The sequence below is a fragment of the Strix uralensis genome, chromosome 2 (genome assembly GCF_047716275.1).
Source record: "Strix uralensis isolate ZFMK-TIS-50842 chromosome 2, bStrUra1, whole genome shotgun sequence".
In the NCBI taxonomy this organism is placed as follows: domain Eukaryota; kingdom Metazoa; phylum Chordata; class Aves; order Strigiformes; family Strigidae; genus Strix; species Strix uralensis.
Window position 1 is genome coordinate 44,135,051 of NC_133973.1, and position 15,712 is coordinate 44,150,762.

Genomic DNA, 15,712 nt, shown 5'->3' on the forward strand with positions numbered 1-15,712 from the left:
TTCAAGTACATCCGCACCATTTGGGTGCAGACTATGATCCCTGCAGTACCCCTGTGGATAGACGGGGTAATGTGTTTACAAGAATCACTAGTTTTACAGTGTAGGTAGTGAGGTCTCATTGTCACAGCATAACACAACTTAAGAGGTCATCTTGTGCTGTGTACAAAGAAATCTCGCTTTGAGCCTGAGCTCCTGCATTTGGGTAAGATGAGCAGAGAAACTCTGCCTGAATTCTATGTTGTACAGAGCACAAAGGCTGCTTCTTAGGAATGTCAAAGTAAATAAATGCTTTTCTGCACAAATCCCTTCCATTACACAAAACCACTTGATCCTCCCCCTCTCTAAGAATTGTAGATGTCAGTGGTGAAACGTGGCTGGAGCAAAACTAATTTTTTTTTTGTTTTCCTTAGTTCTCTGTTTATTTTGCAGTAGGTATCATCATCTGGAAAAGACTTCATAGGTACAAAGAATTGTAATTTCTTCCCCAGAAAGATAACAATACCAAAAAAGGAAAGTTTTGGTTTTTTCTGAGCTAGTAATGAGGAATGTTAGAGACTGATCATAAAGTAAAGTCAAAGTGATGACAGATATGGTCTTTAAAATGTTATGTATCTTCTTTAGTTGTGCTTGCTTTATTATGTAATTTCTTTGCTGTTGTTGATTTTGGCACAATTATTGTAACTAGTCTGTAAATTTTTGTAAACTTAGTCCATGACCCTTTGAATATTAGTTGGTTTGTATTTTTTGCAAGTATTGATTTCAGCTAAAAATGCATTCCTACTCCCTCCTCCCATGCTCTTTCTCCCTTGATTTTTCCTAGTGCATTGGGATTATTTATGGCTCACTGGATAATTTCAGAGGGTGTTTGGGATTTTAAAGCTGGTTCCTAGGCTCAATTACTTCAGCCTTGCAGTGCAGAGTTTTTGATATTAAATAGGATTGCCTTTATGATGTACTGAGTTCCCATCACTTCCAGAGACATCCTGCAAATAAAATCCAGCATTTCTGAGAACCAGAGAAAATGTGTTCTTGGTCTCCTACCAAGCTGTCTAGCTTGGAAAATGCTGTTTTTATAAAGTTTGGCACCCAAAGCTATCTTCTGTGAGACAGGGATGATAACTCCAATAGATCTACATAAAAGTTGTAACGATTTAAAAATCAAAGGAACAATAAATCATATTAATTCATAGGTGGGGCTAAAATCTACTTATTATAGTTACATTCCTATTTGAACATAAATTAGCTAACTGGTATAACTGGTATAGGCTACATTCAGTCAGTGTTTTCAACAACTGCATACCTGGGCTTCTGCTTGGTTGTTTTTATATTACTTTCTTTAGAAAATATATTCACTTGATAATTTTTTTCTTGCTTACTGATTACATTCATGGCTTTCAATACCTTGGCAAATGGTAAAAACTCAATTGAGTGAAAATTAAACCAGTTACTTCTAGTTCAGTCTGAACTCTCACTTAGCTTGCAACTCCACTCAATCCTAAATCCTTGTTCTCTCTATATAATTTTCTCTAAATGTAGTCTGGGTTTTGTTTATGACGAGCACTACTACATGACGTTTTTATATGAATCTTGTCATGTGTGAAATATGAATTTGTAGATGTTGACACCAAGATTTGAAATATCTCACAAGGAAAAATGAAAAAAATCATAGAATCAGAATAATAGAATGGTTTGTGTTGGAAAGGATCATCTAGTTCCAACCCCCCTGCCATGGGCAGGGACACCTTCCACTAGATCAGGTTGCTCAAAGCCCCATCCAACCTGGCCTTGAACATTTCCAGGGAGGGGGCAGCCACAACTTCTCTGGGCAACCTGTTCCAGTGTCTCACCACTCTCACAGTGAAGAATTTCTTCTTAATATCTAATCTAAAACTACCCTCTTTCAGTTTAAAACCATCATCCCTCATCCTACCACTATGTTCCCTGCTAAAGAGTCCCTCCCCATCTTTTCTGTAGGCCCCCTTTAAGTACAGAAGGCCGCTATAAGGTCGCCCCAGAACCTTGTCTTCTCCACACTGAACAACCCCAACTCTCTCAGCCTGTCCTCATATGGGAGGTGCTTCAGCCCCCTGATCATCTTTGTGGCCTCCTCTGAACCCACTCCAACAGGTCCATGTCCTTATGTTGGGACCCCAGAACTGGACACAGCACTCCAGGTGGGGTCTCACTAGAGCAGAGTAGAGGGGGAGAAACCTCCCTCAACCTGCTGGCCACACTTCTCTTGATGCAGCCCAGGATACAGTTGGCTTTCTTAGCTGTGAGTGCACATTGCTGGCTCATATTCAGTTTTCCCTCCACTAATACCCCCAAATCCTTCTCTGCAGGGCTGCTCTCAATCCACCCATTGCCCAGCCTGTATTTGTGTTTGGGAATGTCCCAACCCAGGTGCAGGACCTTGTTCTTGGCCTTGTTGAACTTCATGAGGTTTACATGGGCCCACCTCTCAAGTCTATCAAGGTCCCTCTGAAAGACATCCCTTCCCTCCAGCGTGTCAACCACACCACACAGCTTGGTGTCATTGGTAATGTTGATGAAGATGCCCTCAATCCCACTGTCCATGTCACCAACAAAGATGTTAAACAGCACTGGTCCCAATACTGACCTCTGAGGAACACCACTCGTTACTGTTCTCCACTTGGACATCGAGCTGTTGACTGCAGCATTTTGGGTTCGACTGTCCAGCCAATTCCTTATCCACTGAGTGGTCCATCCATCAAATCCATGTCTCTCCAATCTAGAGACAAGGATGTCATGTGGCCCAGCATCAAATGCTTTGCACAATTCCAGGTAGGTGATGTCAATTGCTCTTTCCCTATCCACCAATGTCGTAACCCCATTGTAGAAGGACACCAAATTTGTAAGGCATGATTTACCCTTAGTGAAGCCATGTTGGCTGTCACTAATCATCTCCTTACTTTCCATGTGCCTTAGCATATTTTCCAGGAGAATCCTTTTCATGATCTGCCAGGTACAGAGGTGAGACCGACTGGCCTGTAGTTCCCCAGGTCTTCCTTTTTTCCCTTTTGAAAATGGGTGTTATGTTTCCCCTTTTCCAGTCAGCAGGAACTTCAGTGGACTGCCATGACTTCACAAATATGATGGGTAGTGGCTTAGACACTTCATCTGCCAGTTCCCTCAGGATCCGCTGATGCATCTCAGGTCCCATGGACTTGTGCATGTTCAGGTTCCTTAGATGGTCTCAAATCTGATTTTCTCCTACAGTGGGTGGTTCCTCTTCTCCCAGTCCCCACATTTGCCTTCTGCATCTTGGATGGTGAGGCTGGAGCGCTTGCTATTGAAGACAGAGGCAAAAAAGTCATTGAGTACCTCAGCCTTCTCCATATTCTGGGTAACCATGTCTCCCATTTCCTTCCAGAGAGGGCCTGCATTTTCCCTAGTCTTCCTTTTATCACTGATGTAACCCATTGAACCTTTTTTCATTGCCCTTGATGTCCCTGGCCATACTTCATTCTATCAGGGCTTTGGCCTTCCTAACCTGATCCCTGGCTGCTTGGACAGTTTCTCTGTATCCCTCCCAGGCTATCTGTCCTTGCTTTCACCCTCAGTAGGCTTCCTTTTTGTGTTTGAGCTTGCCCAGGAGCTCCTTGTTCATCCATGAAGGCCTCCTGGCATTTCTACCTGACTTCCTCTTTGTTGGGATGCATTGCTCCTGAGATTGGAGGAGGTCATCCTTGGTTATTAACCAGCTTTCTTGGGCCCCTCTTCCCTCCAGGATGTTATCCCATGGTACTCTGCCAAGTAGATCCCTGAAGAGGCCAAAGTCTGCCCTCCTGAAGTCTAGGGTAGTGAGCTTGCTGTGTGCCCTCTTTGCTGACCTAAGGATCTTGAACTCCACCATTTCATGGTGACTGCAGCCAAGGCTGCCATTGAGCTTCACATTCCTCACCAGACCCTCACTGTTGGTGAGAACAAGGTCCAGCATAGCACCTCTCCTCATTGGTTCCTCTATTATTTGGAGAAGGAAGTTTTCATCAACACTTTCCAGGAACCTCCTGGATTTCTTCTCCTTGCCAGTTTTTCCCTCGAATGTAGCGTTTAAAAAAACACTAGGCCGATAGCACAGAAGAATGACGTTTATTTATCCATGAGACCTGCCTAGCACCAGCAACAGCAGATTCTTCCTTGTTTCTGTGCCAATGCACTTCACTCTGACGTGAAGTACCCATGTCTAATGACATATCTGATTAGTCACTCTAGACATGGCTTTCTAATATTTTTGCTAGAAAAGGTACTGATGTCTTCCTAGTATGGATGTTTGACCATAGTGAAATTTACCCAGATCAAAAATACATTTTCCAAAGTAAATGAAAAACCACTGGGTTGTGGTAAGTTGCATTAGCATGAGTGATTTTGGAAAAGGGGATTTTGCATACCAGAAACATTTTTCTGATCTGTCAGGAAAATTAACTTTCTCTTGAGGTAAGCCTAACAAACTCTGCTAAAGTAAAGTCAAGTCATGAATAAATGTAACTGGTAAAACTACAGTGGAAAGCTCTCAGTTAGTGGAGTATCTCTGGAACAATGCAGACATCGAAAGTTCCCACATTCAGCCTGAGCTTTAAGAAAAGTTTAAGTACCTGCTCATTTTAGGTATATACTTGACACCATCCCTAGCCAACCTGCAATTGCTTGAATCCCATTACAATCAATGGGAATATTCACATACTTATATACAAACTGTAGTACTTTGGTGAACCTTAGTGGGTCTCAGTGCAGTGTGCCCCTGAGAGGGATACAACACATAATCTGATTTTGCAACAATCTTGACTATGCAATTTGAAATTGCAAACCCGAAAGAGAAGAGGAAACTTAAGTTTATTTTGTGAATTTGTTTAACAGCTTGAAGGTCACATCCTGGAAAAAAATCATTGCCCATTCAGTGGTCTGGATGATTTGATTTTTTTATTATTGGTGAGGCACTGGACTGTTAAATGAAAAACCCACTGTGGGAGGCAAGATGGAGAAACTCTTGGCTGGGGGAGAGGAGGAGAGGCAAACTCTTTAAGTATACCAGTGCAGTACACTGAACTTGTTTAACAAGTTACAACTCAAAAAATGATTCACTTCCTTATCACCACGAGTATTGATTGCTTATCAAATCTAGAGACCCTGTGGCCATCTATAATAAGACAGTCAGAGGTCATTGTTTTTCAACTGTCTTTCTACCCATTTTTGAAACTTTATAAATACTGTACTATTCTTCGCAGAAAATGAGATGGGCAGCATCTTGAGTGTCCATATGATTTTCTCCACCCATTCCCATCCTCTCACATCCGTATGTACAACATTGCAGCATGTGTAGCTTCAGAGGCTCTCATTTCTAAAAAGAATACAGATATACGTGTGTGTATATGCATATGTATATGTGTGTGTGTATGTTTGACCATACAATGCATATATACATTTTTATATATATATGTGTGTGTGTGTATATCCTCCTTATTGCTGGCCAGATATAAATTGGTCGGGAAACCCACTTGCTGTCACTAGATGAGTGACAGCTCCCCTCATGCATAGGACTTTGCTGCTCTAAAACCAGTGTTGCCAGCTCTGTGTAACATGGTTTGCATTCCTGCTGTGGCTTAGTGAACCTTCTGGAGACAGTGCCTCGAGGGACCATGACAAGGTATCTTCTCAAATGTTGAGAAGCTTCTAAACACAGAGGGGTCCACAAGGATCCATGGCTGCTTCTTTCCTGTGTTGAGGGCAGAGAAGTGATCCTGCCTGGGGAACACTGACATGGGAAGCAAGCACAGCACCCTGAAGTACATCAGCTTTAACTGTGTAGTTTTACAGTTCACTGCCCCTAGCTAGATTGGATACTGTCATTAGTTTTGATCTAAAGTATGAACAGTGACAGAATGTACCTAGATTAATTATGGCTTTTTAGCACTGGGATTTTTTTTTCATAATTTGGAGTTGTGTTTTGTTTTCACACAGTTAATTTGGATCAAATATTTATTAGTTTTAACTGAGGAGAATAATTTTGAGATGGTTGTATGGATACTGGTTTTACTTTATTCCCCACAGTCAAAAACCATGAAGTTGTGAGTACACAATCTTCTAGCGAAAAGGAATGGATGAGGTTAGTTTTCTCCCCTTTTTACATACCCTCCTGTGTTTATCTCTTACCATTGATAGGAATAAAACAGTTTATTAATTAACCCAATTCTATTTTGGTTGTACTGAAATAATTTTATGTGATAAAGACATGAAGTGTAAACACTGATTGTATTTTATTAGATAGTCATAACAATCTAGTTATAAAAAATAATTGCCAGAATTTGGGATACAATTTCCACGTGTTCAAGTGACAGAGGGACTGCAGTCTACACAGACACTGGTATTCAACTCCTATTTAAGTACCAGTTCTCATTCAATCTGATAAGGAACTGACACACAGAGGGAAGCTACAAGAAGTTAGTGTCTCCAGCCCTTTCTACTAAGTGCTGGATCAAAGACGAATTGCACATGTATGGTTTAAAGCATTCATTGCAGAGTAATATTGCATCTGCTGTTCAAGACTATATTTCCCCAAAAAAATCACCTAGTTAGGGTTGGACAACTGACTATCTATTCTCCTTTTAGAACAAAAGAAGAAGACGATGGCAGCATAAACCCAGCTTTTATATTATAGCCTAGAGATTAAAGCATTTTCCAAAGAAGCAGATTTATATTTTCCTGAGCATGAGATTATCAATATAAGCAGCCTGTCTTCCCAAGATGGCACCCCACTAAGAAGGCTAGAAAAGTCAGGCACTCTGTGCTTGCCATTACTGGGAAGTTTCTGGACCCTAATGATAAACCAGCTCGAAGGATGTTGTGGTTTAACCCCGGTAGGCAGCTAAGCCCCACACAGCTGCTTAATGGGGAAGAGAATCAGAAGGGCAAAAGTGAGAAACTCGTGGGTTGACATAAAGATAATTTAATAGGTAAAGCAAATCTACACACACAAGCAAAGCAAAACAAGGAATTCATTCACTACTTTTCACTAGCAGGCAGAAAAATTGGCAGGAAAGCAGGACTCCATCATACATAATGGTGACTTGGGAAGACAAACACCGTAACTCCAGATGTCCCCCCTTCCTCCTTCTTCCTGACAGCTTTTATTGCTGAGCACAAGGTCATAACATATGGGATATCCCTTTGGTCAGTTGGGGTCAACTGTCCCATTTGTGTCCCCTCCCAATTTCTTGTGCACCCCTAGCCTGATCTCTGGCAGTGCAGTCTGAGAAGCAGAAAAGGCCTTGACTCTGTCTAAGCACTGCTCGGCAATAGCTGAAACATCCCTGTGTTATCAACACTATTTTGATCACAAATCGAAAATATAGCACCATAAAAGCTACTGCAAAGAAAATTAACTGTATCCCTGACAAAACCAGTAGAAAGGAACAGCAGTCCCTAGAGTAGAGATGAGAATAATGAGTTCAGATGGGTCAGGCTTCATTTGCCTCTTCCCAGGACTGCTTGTGCATTAATGATTTGCTGTATGAAGCATATCAGAGTTTTGGGAGGCAGGATTAGCACTTGCCCACCCAATCTTCTTTCTTCCTCCTGGCATCATGACTTTTGAGTCACCTTCTTTACAATGGCCCAAATTCAGAGCTGTCTGCTCTGGAGTCAATAAAATGAAGGTATGCCTTAAAACTCTGTCACATTTTTTATTTATTGAGTGCAATTCTGATAGGTCTCAGGATCCTGGAATACTAACTGAGCTGCCTTGAATTGTGCTCTCCAATTGTAGTGTACAGTTCATACAAATCTGTTGGACAATTACTTGGTTAAAACAATACTCTTCCTTTTTCATTTGCAGTTCTCATGCTTGTGGTCCACAATTGGTTTAGCTGAGTCACATTTTACTTTTCTGCTTTTTGTGAACAGTTATGGAACTTGGAGTGAGTATTTGCATTGCAGCTCATTGTGCAATGCAAATTTCCTTGTATGTGTTAACATTAAAAATGGACATGCTGTTTTTCCAAAGCATCATTAGTTATATCAAGTAAAATGAGTCACTATGCTTAAAACAGAAATTTTGCCTTCTGAAGACATTCTCCCTTATGAGGATTTGTCAGAAATGTGTCCATGAAATCCTGTGGTGCTAAACTGGATTTCAGATGCAGCAATGTTTTCTACCTAAAATGACAATATTTCATGGAAAAATTTTTTCCTTCCCCTTGGTTCTCAGCCAGAATGCTTTAGCTTCTAAAATTATTTGTGATGAACAGTAACAGTCTGGGTGGTGTGTTCTCAGTTGCATGGTATGTTCCTTCAATAAAAGTCCCTCGATGGAAGCCTTCTGCAGGAGGACAGAGTCTGGTTGGGGAGAGAAGACTTCTGGGGCTACAAGTGAAAGGAACTTTGAGACTACCACTCTGTCCCAGCAACTGGGACACTTAATCAAGCAGACATCTAGGTTTCTGAAGCAATGGAGTGAGAAATTTTCAGAGACTAAAGGAGAGTATAGAGTTTGCTGCAACTCAGAAAGTCACTGAATTGACCAAAAGCAGGCCTGAGAGAAAAGCCCTACCCTGCAGGGATGCAGCCTGCAAGACAGAAAGCTGTTTACAAGTTTATTTGTATTTTGATTCTCCCTAGACAGACCCATCTAAACATTCTGGCTGACAGAGGTCCCATTGTACAGTATTTGGACTGTTCTAAATATGATTAGTAAAAAATTCCTGAGAATGGGAAAGTGTTTTGCAACAGACGATGGTGATAATAGTTCTAACAATTTCTGCTTGTTCAGCAAAAGTGTTTTGTTCTTCCCTATTTGCTGGCAATTCATGACCCTGTAGGTACAGCAGCTGTGTAGTATACCAAGGCAAACTGCACCAGTACAACCACCACCTGGTAGTACACATGTGTTACTGTTCACGCCCCCGTATCGGTATGGAGAGTCTGGTGCAAAAATCTGAACTGTACACAGGTGTTGTTCTGTTGTTCTGCAGATACTGTGGACAATCCTTTGTAATCTATGAATAACATGATTGTATATTTTCTCTTCTTTAAAAATGCTCATGTCTTGTCAGTCCATAATTCATTTTGACACCAGACATAAACCAGATTTTGTTTCGGTTATCTCTAAGCATGCAGTAAATATACTATTCAAATGTGCAGACAGCGTGAGTTCAGACATTCAAGATTCTTCTTGGTCTTTTTTAGACTAACTGTCAGGCACCAAATTCAAGTGTAAATCAACACAGGATTTCCATCAGTGGTGGGAACCAGGATTTTAATTTAGCCTTTCCTCCATAAACTGCAAAGGTGCTTCCTGTTCTGCAACTTTAAAAGTCTCTTATTTACTTGCTTAGTTTTCATACCACATTTTAAAAGAGCAGGTCTTTATAAGACATGAAGAGCTTGAACCTCCCTGCTATCTGAATAGCTGGTGATGGTGTTAGCACAGTCACACCATGACAGACACGATGAGTGAGTAAATTCCTGTGCTTCTGCAAGGATAAATGGTCTATACTTAAGGCTACAGCCAGACAAAAGGGACTACTACTACTACCTGGGATAATTTTCTTCACATGTTTATTTTGCATGCAGTCACAGAGGAAACTATTTTTCTACTGGAATTTGGCTTTTTTAGCTTAATCGTGTTTGCTCTGTGTTCCAGATGAGAGATTGGGTAATGGTCACATGTTTCTTATGCATTGGTTGCAATTAGTAATGCTCTTCCTAAGTCATGTATAGTTTATTTGCTTTTTGTGTTGTAGTTATGCAAGTTGCTTGTGAGAGGTGCTGCTGTTAATGTAAGTGGATAAGCACAACTTTTTAATTCACGTCAGTGCAGCTGTGTCTCATCTAAATTGGCCTTACAGACTGGTGGAAGAAATGTTCAAAATATATTGCTCACTAGCTTCAGGAGAAATTTTGTACTGGAGTGTGCGTTAGGGAAACTTCCTCGTAATTTCTTGAAATTGTTGGTATTCGAAGTATCTCCAGCCTATCTCCACCTAGTCAGTTCTTTGGGATGTGTGTCTGTTTTTCTTTGCTTTAAGAAAACCCAAACACCTCAGCCCAGCCTGCAGAAGCAAAATTGCTTCAGAATTGCCACTTTATTAATGCTGGGAAAGAGGAATCTGAGTTCTCTTAAGAGTCAGATCTCCTTCCTTCTTCCTGCATTGAAAGATGACTCTCTGCATCATTGTATTTCCTTTACAGATTACTAACAGCCTTAATAAAATGCTCCCTTTTCCAGTTGGGGCACAGAGCCTTTTGTATTCTGCTGCCCTTCTCCTCTCTCCAGAGATTTGCCTTCATAGCAGGAGAGTGGCCCATCTTTGCACTGGGAGGGTCCTGACCTCCTGAAGGAAAAGCAAGGTCACCTCCCTGAGACCCAATGTTCCCCCGATTGTCTTTTTCTTTCCCCACACTGGCCCTGAGAATACCACTCTGGTCAAACAAACAGTCCTGGTATTTGAACATGATAGCTGTTATTTCATCTTTATTCCATTCCTCTTTTTTCTTCATAATCCAGTAGGGCTACGATATTGGCTCACCTCCCTGTAGATACTCCGCACCCGATCACAACAGAGATGTAGGCATATGCACGCCACAATACCATTCACGCTGTTGAATGTCGCACATTAAAACCAGCACACTGCTGTGTCTCTTCTATTTTAGCATCCAGGCAATTTAAATGTCTACTTCACTACAGTGGCAGCATCATAACTAAACATTTTAGCATCCACAGTTTCCAAATTTTTTATCATCAATGAATAGTTGGATAAATTAATCCCTGCTGAGATAGATGATGACACATTGGTGCCTTCACTGCTGGTGTGTAGGTTGGCAGCAGCCTGAATGTTCTTTTTACTTCGTTTTCTTCTTACATAGATGGCAGAGGTGTAAGAGAGGAAGGGTTTTCTTTTCGTACGAAACAGTCTTTTTTCGGACCTTTGGCTTTAGGCAGAGTTAAAATCCCTGACTGCCTGCTAGTGCATTTATTTTCATGAACTCAGCTAAGATCTCAGCTCTATTGTTTTTCTGTGGGCCTAGACTGCATCTGCCTGGTAAAGGCTGGACATGTTTTTATGTATAAACTGTAAGATTTAGAATTTCAATCCACTCATTCTGTCTGTAGGTATATAGGTTCAGTAGTAACTTCCTCCTCCTGTGGGGAAGGTCCCCCTGCCTTTTTTTGCATGTACATGGCTAAAGGATAGACATGCTGGTCATTTCTTCCTCTTTATAGTTATCTTGAAGAAAGTCAAACGGTTAATTGTTGCTTCTTGTATGGTCCCATGTATGGGCATCACCTCCTGGTGTGCAAAGAGAGAGAAAAGAGGGTTTGTACCTTTCTCTTACAGGCGTACTTTTTGTGCGGTGGGTACTGAACACAGACACTGAAACAGCTCCAAAATTTTTTTTTTTTTTCCCCCTGAGTACTTACAGAATCCAAAAGAAGATTAAGTCTTGGTTCCTGCTTCACTGGATAGCACAGCAGCATTCCTTCACACTGGTGGCTCTAGTGCTACAGAATGACAAACAATGCAGAGGTCCTTCAGCATCTCCCACATCCATAGAATTCCTAACAGCCAAGGCTGTAGCTTTGTAACAAACACTTGAGTTTTGCTTTCAATCCATTTTCACCATTACAGTTCTTATCCTTGACGTACCATTCGTCTGTGTACCTTTCTTGCAGAAATGCCATGTGCTGACTCATATGCTTTTTATTTTTAATACACACATATGCAAATATGTGACTGGGCAGTGTGAGAAAAATACATCTGGACAGTAGAGAGCCTTTTTTTTTTTTAAGCACTCAGTGGCTTCTTCTTTTACACGAGACACAATTTTCTGCAGATTTCTGCAGAAAATTGAATTGTGAGACCCTGGCAGTGAGGATGCTGTGGTGAGAAGGCTGATGATGAAGGCTCATGAGAATATAACCTCCATAGGCATCATGAGGAATACTGGCAGTACAAATGATGAGAGTAATGTTCAAGGCATCTAGGGTTAAATCCATGTTCTACTATTCCCCTTTTGTGTGACTAGAAGAACTCACTCATGAGCTGCTCTACCTCATACATAAGAAGGATACAGTAATCTTTATTTCATCTATTTTTCAACTGTAATCCCTTTAGCACAGGGACTATCCCTAGCTCTGTACTTGTGCTGTGGCTGGTATAATCAGGAGTCCTGATTTTTAGATTGGCCTTGTGTATTTCATAAAAGAAGTACCAACTAATCCATTTTCCGCTGTGGAGGAAGAAGCCATCAAGCGAGGCTCCAAAACCAGTGAGCTGTTGCCTAAGAACAAAGCATGCACAAGGTGTCCAGGTGTCTTCATTTGGCATCCGTGACCAAAAACCACTGCCTTCTTCCACACCTGTATCTCCCTTCAGATCATGACTGCATCCACTACTAATATACTCTCTGCTTTGATTTTTTTTTTTTTTGTGGTTTACATGTTGACACACTATCATTTCCCAAAATAATATAAAAATTATCTATCAGATTAGTGTCAAACTACATGGTTATTAACTTGAGGCCACATTTAATTTTCTTTCACTATAATATCCATCTAACTGTACTTAGGGTTGGTACCTCTGATGCAGACTGAACACCTGCAAAACTCTCATTGACTTCAGCCTTTTGTCAGCCTGGAGAATTCCAGATATATCCCAAAACTTGCAAAGCTGTCAGCTGAGGTACTTGTTTGCATCCTCCTGCTCTTCCTGCAGGAATGTGGCAGTATTGATGTTGTATAGAATTAACATGCACTTAAATGTTCCTTAAAAGACCATCAAACATGTTGTAAGAAGCCCCAAAATGTGACACAGATAACTTTTTTTTTAGAGTGCATCTGTTCTGAATTGCAGGTACACAAAGCAATCTATAATAAAACAATTCTAAGAAGTTCATTATGAAGACAGCTTGCCAAATCATTTTCTCCCACAGATAAGTTGTCAATTAGAGCAAGATAAAATATGATGGTGCTGTGAATACTTGTCTTAGAAGCTATGAGAATTCTTCATCTAAATTTGTCCCTGCACACATTCAGCTAGCAAGAGGTGCTGCGACAATAGGTGTATTTTAGCCATTGCCTCTTCTACTGTCTTGCCTATGTAGAAGAGGGCTACTTTTTTCTCACCCACATAAACTTTGCATTTGCCCATGAAAAGAATGGGATTTGTCAAGTACTTGGATGTCTTCTCAAGTATTCAGGTGTCAATGTTTAACAACAAATGACAGTGTGGAAGCTAAATGGATTTGGCTACCAAAGCACTTTAATCACAGATACATGCAATTTTGTGAATTACACAACTTCCCCATTTCACAGGAGAGATGGCACAGACCTGGAGGAAGATTGGGTAGGCCAGTTTAGTGGCTTCTGCCATGTTATGCACAGGATCGTGGGCTCTTTTCTGTTCCCTGGGTTCCCTGAGGTTGGAGAGATGGTCTCAGATCTTGATGAAGGATTGTGGGGCATTCCTCCCTGGAGCATTTTTCAGCAGCTCTCAGTTACTCCAGTATTCTTACATGCCCTTAGCTTTAGGACGGGGTAGAGAATACCTTGATGATACTTTAAGCTGTGCGACTTGAACAGCTATTTTCTTATTTGCCATCACCACAGTCTGTACACTTCTGGAGCACACCAAAATTATTCTGTTGTTTAGGATAAGCCATATTTGTGTCTACTTCTACATACAGAAAAAAAACCAGTTAAAATTCACAGATTTATACTAATAGCTATATTAACTAGGCCTAGTTTATGCTAGCTGCCACACTAGATTATAAATAGATACTCTAATGAGATGATAGATCAGACTTGCAACAAAATAAAACATGCTTTGTTCATAAGGTAAGTGCAGATGGATAAAAATTTGTGATTATTTATTTAGTTCTATTTCTTTGTGAAAAATATTTGCTTTTCTGGGTGGTCACCCTTCCATCTACAATTATGCGTTTGGCATATTTGCACCCATATATTTTGCTTGTGTATCTACTTTGAGCACTTGCTAGAGCATTTTACTAGCTGAAGGTTTAGTTCTCACACTTAATGTTCAGCAAAGTAATCAGAGTGGTGATGATCATTGTTTATAGTAAATTTCTAGACCTTCAAGCCCCACAAACCCAATTTATTTCCAGCAAAATAGATGTGAAGAGACTCCTCATAAATTCACACAAACAAAAGCATGTTATCTGAGAGGATGTTCATTTCTTTAATTGGGTATATAAGTGTTTCATTGTGTTATAAATTTTCTCACCTTCTTCTCTATCATGAAATCTAATCAGCTCCCTTTCTTTAATGTTTATACTTTTTCCTATAAATGGAAAGTCCTCATTAATGGGAACACATTTTGTTCTTCTGAGTTGTGGATCTGCATGACAGTCAAGCCTTAGTTTAAAGTCTTCAATTCTAGGTTCACACAGGTATCTTACTGACAATAAGGTTAAATCAGAGCTTATCTATAGCATTAGCATGAAAAGAACAGATCTAATTGACCTAAAGCAGAATGTTTGGAAAAAAAGCCTTTAAGGGTGCCTCAGAATGTAGTCAGCCATCTTTATTAACACAATAGAGTCAACCAGGCTTGTTGTATGATGGAAGATGGTTTATCCAAGCAGTCATGTAGTTTTATTACCTTCACTCACATGCTTCCATAATTCTAAATCCTTGGTCTGCTCATTATCTCATATTGTGGCCGCTACAGAAACTCTGGTTCTGAGGAGGTAATTTCCCTGTTAGTGCCCAGCCTGCTTGAAGACCTTGAGCCTCTGAAGGTCTTTCTCAAGATCAAGATTTCACATCAACTACATTTTATCACTGGCCCTTCCAGATGGAATGACTGCTCCGATGATTGCACTGTGGTGTTAGTCTGGAGCAAGGGAGCTGATGTTAAGCACATCTCTGGACTTTGTAGTGGGTAATGTCAGGACATAACAACAAGAAAATAACTTTTATTTGCCTAGTTTATTTTGGGTGTGTTTTTTATTTATTTTCCTAATCTGTATTAAAAATTATTGAAAGCAAGAAGAGGGTAACAGTAAACATGTATCAGCAAGGAACTCAATGAGATGTTGTAGCAAATTAGGTCATTACACATGATTGGATGATTATAATGATAAAATACCAGGCTTGACATTAGAACATAGAAGTTAGTCTGAATATATATGCAAGCCTGAGGGGTTGGTTTCATTATCTTTTAGGTTTAAGTGTTGTTTATGTGAATTGTAGAAACAGCATAGTGACATCTTTGCATATACGTTGAATGGTTATGAAGTTTTTTATTATTTTGCAGGGTGGGGAATTACAATATTATGAGTTCTCTCACATGTATATGGCCTTGAATAATGATTTTTTTCCCTATTTTTTTGCTATTGATATAATGTCTTTTAAGCTTGTGTTATTTTTGTATAATGTCATATATTACAGTTTGTGTCATGCAGAAATGGCCTACTCATGAAGTAAGTACATGCTTCATCAGGCTGTCACAGTGTTAAAAATCAAAATATTTTCATCTGTCCTTTTTGTAACATTTGCAAAATACTGTATGATGACACATATTGTTCAAGCTTCCCATTAAGTAAGTACCATTCTTCTTGCTCCAAATGAACTGATATTTCTGATCTGATGAAACTATGAAAGACATTTATTCTCAGTGAAGAGTGAAGTTAATGCAAGGAGTGTTTGTTGAGACTATTTGATGAAAATGTACTG